Source organism: Artibeus jamaicensis, unplaced genomic scaffold, assembly GCF_021234435.1.
Source record: "Artibeus jamaicensis isolate MK-2021 breed Jamaican fruit bat unplaced genomic scaffold, CSHL_Jam_final contig_889, whole genome shotgun sequence".
Lineage (NCBI taxonomy): Eukaryota > Metazoa > Chordata > Mammalia > Chiroptera > Phyllostomidae > Artibeus > Artibeus jamaicensis.
Window position 1 is genome coordinate 6,388,635 of NW_026522005.1, and position 6,000 is coordinate 6,394,634.

Below are 6,000 nucleotides of genomic sequence, written 5' to 3' on the forward strand. Positions count from 1 at the left end.
GTGGGGGGATATATTGAAACTATCTTATTCCCCAGCAAATGCAATGACTTTTTCATCTCTTGATTTTTGCTTGACTCTGTCACACCTTCTATATGAGGTGGTATTCTGCACATTCTCTTCTCCTGGGAAACTCAAATTCTTTGCATGTGTAATCTGATAATCATTCATTTACTTTACCCCCCAGTTCAGCCAGCAGGGCTGCCCTTTCCAGTTCCCTATATGAGACTTTTTACAGTTACTTAATATACCGAAGGATTCTTACGTAGGACCAAATACTTGGGAGCTCAGACATATCAAAATTTCTCTCTGCTTAAGTCATAACAATGAAATTTATGAAAGCCTGATGGAACGTCTTGAGGGATAAACCGCAAGTGGAAATTTATTAGTGGTCAAGATTATACTACTAGAAGGGGCAATTGTTGAGAACAGTAACCTAATTTTGATGATTTTGAAATATCACACCTTTTTCTGGGTGCTCTAATTACGTTTACAATCACGTGATACATATACAACTACATTCTCATAAAATTTAAACAAAATCATCTTGACTAGCTTTTTTCTACTGATCCCCATAACTCTCATTCCTCCCCACCCCCTTACTCATTTGTTTCTTCACAGTTAACTACTGTTGATGGTTTACTGGCTACTGGTCACCTCCATATGTGTGCATGTCGAAATGCATTGTTTCTTTTAACATAAGATTATTGATACCCTGCAATTTGCAAAACTCATAATTTGAAGGTCTTTGTCAGTAGTTAAGGACCTTCCTCATTCTTTATAGCTATTGCATGATGTTCTATAGTTAGGGATATATTATGGCTTAATTGATCTCTTTTTCTGACATACTTATTGCCAGAATTTGTTGACAATGTGGAAGTATATGGGAGTGGAAACTGAAGGGTTTCAGAGGACCATAATTTCTTTTTTTTTTTTTTTAAGATTTTATTTATCTTTAGAGGGGAAGGGAAGGAGAGAGGGAAAGAAACATCAATGTATGGTTGCCTTTCATGCGTCCCCTGCTGGGAACTGGCCTGCAGGGAACCCTGGTATGTGCCCTGACTGGGAATCGAACCGCAATTGTCTGGTTCGCAGGCCCGTGCTCAATCCACTAAGCTACACTAGCCAGGGCTCATAATTTCTTAAACTTTACAAGTTTATACTTGTGTTCTTAAGATTTGCAAATCTTTCAGATTTGCCAATAGTGAAGTCTCAACATTCTTATATTAAAGTTTTTTTTTAACGTGGAAGACTGCGTATTTGGAATATTTAATTTAGTGTCGTTTACAATAATAATGGATAACATGTCCAATAAGTAATGGTCAGCTTAAATATACCGCATTTTGCTATGTATAATGTGCACTTTTTTGCCCACATTTTTTGAGTGAAAAATAAGGATGTGCCTTATATGTGGACAGTACTAATTCCATATCTATATGTGTTTTAATTCTTTTATTTATGCTTGTGTTAAAAGTGTAATTCTAGAAAGTAATAACAATATCCATATGCAAGATGACATTGTGGAATATGATAATTGGTTTTGTTTCTTTCTAAATATAAATAAAAAATGGATTAAAAAAAGATTTCTTTCCTAAAAGTTTGGGCCAAAAATGTGGGTGTGCATTATACACAGCATAATATGGTAGTAGGGGAATAGCACTTTGGCACTTAACTAAACATTACTGGAGTGAATAAATTATCCACATAATGGTACATTAAATTACAATTTAATAAGTTATAGATTCCTACACGAGCATAAGCTGGAATTCAGCCATGTCTAGTGGACCAGTGTGGGAAGTCCAGGCGATCCTTATTTGCATGAGAGAAGGAAGATTTTCTGACAAGGTACAGCTTACCTTAAAAGATTGAGAATAAGGCAAGTGTACTCAGCAAGCATGGGTCCCTGTGGATGGAACTAGCCAAGGTAACTATGGTGATTGCAGTACCTAGAATTCAGAGAAAGGCAAGAGCAGTAATAGTCAAAGCAGTATGAGAAGCACGGAGAGACCTTGGTAGGGACGCTAATGAGCGTGATCATTTCACTGGTCACCAGTGTCAGCAGTTGTGAGGAGACATCGCCTGTGGCTGCTCTGTGCCTTAAGCACAGAGGTGGGAAATTCCATAAAAGCGAGCTGTTTGGGAGGAAGCAAGTGCCTCCTATGAGTGGGCAGGCCTTACTCATGAGCCATCTGGGGATCCCCAGGGCAGTCTGAACATTTTGCATGAGACTGGAGTTCCTGCATTAGCATTATGAGTAATTCTAGAGACTAGAGCCAAGCATTATTCTAACCACATTAACTATTAATCCCCTTAAAATGCCTAAGAAGTAGGTTGCTTTCTAAAGATGAGTGGCCTGATGTCACACAAGTAGTGACAGGTCTGGGCCACATGCATACTGTCTAAGTGAAGGATAGAATGTGGGGAAATGCAAGCTAAAATAAAAGGATAGGATGGGTTTAAATCTAATCTGAATGTTCTTAACAAGGTTAATGCATTAGCACTCTACTAACTAGTTTATATGTACTTAAGAAAGACCTTAAATTTACCAGCAGTAAGATATTTCACCTTTTTGAGATGAAAGTACACATAAAACAATTGTGCCCTGATTCTGTTTATGCCTACAACTGAGTATAAACTCGTATTTTTAGATAAGCTGCTGTGTTCATTGTGTAGGTAACTATTTGAAAACATTAGGAATTGGATTTACTTGAAAATGTCCTTAGCCCTTGGACCTTGTGAGCCTGCTATATTGTAAGCCTTGGTATTTGTCCCATCTGATCCATTAGAATGTCACTTGAGTTGCAGATACTTGCAGGAGGTTCATGACTCATTCTCCCAGAATTGATAGGTCATGGTAGAGACCTACCTTAACAACATGTAGACACAAGGAAAGGTGAGAGCAACGAATAGCCTTGACATGAATGCCTGTCTGCTTGTGTGGTATCCAGCGGGCAGAGACAAACACACCCACCAGCCTGTAAACTGCACTAACAATGCTGTAGTTTGGGCTGATACACAGAGGGCTTACTGGCAAGCAGCCCCAGATCAGCTCACCCCATGCAGATAAAGACAGAGGCACAGATTTATGTCAGGGCCTTGGTCTCAAGTCAGTGAACTCCAGAAGAAGGACCCTTGTTCATATGATGGAAATGTCCTTTATGGTATAGAGTCTGGAAAATCACAGAGTGTATACCCTGAGGCTTTTGCAGGTCCCCAGATTCCTAGTCTTGCTCAAACACTGTCAATTAAGTGGCCTTTACAAAGTTAACAATTATGTAAAAATACAGTGAAACTCATAAAGCTTTTAAAGTCATGTTACAACTTTGTACCTTTTTGCTTTTTCATTTTTATCATTTTCACATTAACTGGTGGGGATAATTCAAATAGTTTCTTTTTGGGTTTCAACCTTTTTTTAGAGTCTGCAAAAAAGGTTCGAATTTGTCAGTAAATAAGATAGTGGTGACAAAAGCAGGGTTAGTGACTTGGCTGAGGCAGTTAGATGGATATAAATTCAGGTTTGAGTGGACATTAAGGAAATGTATGCTACTCTCTGGAATGTAGTTGAGAACTGTGCATCCCCTGCGGGGCTGTTTTCTGGTTTTTGATTTTTAAAAGGATCCGAAACTTGATTGCATTTATTTACATATTTTACCTTTCAGTTACAGCCCTCAACACATTGTTCTGTGTGAGTTTCAGATGTAGAGTGGAGGGGTCAGAGACAACCGCGTACTCTATAGCGTAGTCCCCCGCCCCATACTTCCAGTTCCCACCTGGCCCCAGGCATAGTTACCACATTACTGACTGTCATCCCTGTACTATGATTTACAACCCTGTGACTGGTCTGTAACTACCAATTGGCACCTCTCAATCCCTTCACTTTTTTCACCCAGCCACCCCTCACCTGACACCATTTTTAACCTGTCTTCCTTCACCCTGCAAGGATTTGACACAGCAGGGTGAGCCTCTCTTGCCCCTTGGAGAATATAAGATACTTAGAATATGAAGTGGTTTTGTGTATTTTGCATATCTGGCTAGAGTTTTAAAGTGGAGAGGTTTTATTGTTCTTTGATGTGATTGAATTGCAGGCAGGAACCTAGGAATGCCCAAACTCTGCCCTGCCAGTACTACTACTTGAGGAGTTCCAGAGGGGAGCTGTGACAGACAGAAATTAACACTGTACCTCTAGATCCTCGGTGTAAAATTCTAATCCAGCACTGATTTGAAGGCTGGTTTAGGAGGAAGTGGGGCTGCAGTTATTCTCCCCAGTCCCTGCTCCACAAGGTCCCCCTCCTCCAAAACAGCCTGGACCCAGTAGGCTCTGACAGGACTGGAACAGTTGGATGTAGGTGGGGACAGGGACAGATAGGAAAACCGCTGGCAGGCGGCCAGTGCTAAAAGTGTCTCTGAAATCACTTCTGACCCCATGTCACCACCACCCCCATCCCTGGTTCAAGCCAGTTCCTCGGGCCTCAGGAACTTCAGCTTGGATTCTTCCTCAAACCCTCAACTTTTCCTAAGTGTTACATTATTCTGTAAAATAAGACACATTTTTTACCAATAACTTTATTGATTTGGATATTTTGAGTATTTCCTGCAATTGGCGTCTAGTGGGTAGAGGCCAGGGTCCTGCTAAACATCTCCCACTGCATCAGTTGGTCCCACAGCAAAGAATTACTTGACCAACCCTGGCTGGTGTGGCTCAGTGGATGGAGCATGGATCTGTGAACCGAGAGGTTGCTGGTTCAATTACCAGTCAGGGCACATGCCTGGGTTGCACAGGTTCCCAGTGGGGGACACGTGGGAGGCAACCACACATTGATGTTTCTCTCCATCTCTTTCTCCCTTCCCTTCTCTATAAATAAATAAAATCTTTAAAAAGTTATTTGGCCAAAATGCCCATTGTATACCAAGAGGCTTCACAAACCACTTTTGACTGATCAAGTTTGATCAGTCAGAGCACCTTCTCCATACAATGCACAAATCTTGCTTTGCATTTCAGTTGCATATTTATCTTTCTTGAAATGGTAAAGCATAATATGACACAAATGCTGCATTTTTTGCATCTTTGATATTAAAATGGCTGCACAAAAATTTGGCAATTGATGTTTTTTTTAATGCTGATATGACAGCTGTCACAGTACAATCTAACAAAACTGTTTGAAATGAAGTTAAAGACAACTAAGCATGACCAGAGCCATCATACTGACAAAAAATGTAATGGATTTTTTTTGGCCAGCCTAATAAAAATTGCACAGCTAAAAACAAAATATGCCAAAAAGATTGATGGAATAGAAATTTCACAGCCTATTCCTTCTTTTCTCATCACATAGCTGCTTTGTGCATCTGACTCCTGAGGTAAATTTAGCATCGCATTTCTTACTTGATAGATTTACAGTGGATTCTCTTCATGTAAGGTCATTAGAACAGGTAACATGTTATATTGCATTTTCCTCAAGGTGGATAAAAGTGGCCACAAATTCTTTGCAGTCCTTCCAATCAGCTTGAATTTGTGCTGACATTAGGACTTGCTTGACCCGTAGAAAGTGACAATATATGGCTTCTGAGCTTTGACTTCCAAAGGCCTTGCAGCTTCTACTCTCACGCACTGGACTTTGTGAACAAGCCACCCTGTGAACAAGTGTATCAGCCTGAACTAGTCACCTTAAGGATGAGACCTTATCAGGGGTGTTGAACCCACGGCTATGAATGCGGCCCAACCCCAAATTGTAAATTTACTTAAAACAGTGTGAGAGATTTTTTTTGTGATTATGGTTGCAGTGTATCTAATGTGTGGCCCAAGACAGCTCTTCTTCCAGTGTGTCCCAGAGTCGCCAAAAGGGTGGACTCCCCTGCTACATAGAGTGGCTAAGGGAAAAAGGCCCAGCTGTTACAACCATCCCAGCTGAAGCCCCCGACATGGAGTGAGATCTCCAAATGCATGTTCTCAGCAGAACTATTAAGCTAAGCCCAGATTACACTGCCAAACTAAAGAATGGGAGCAAA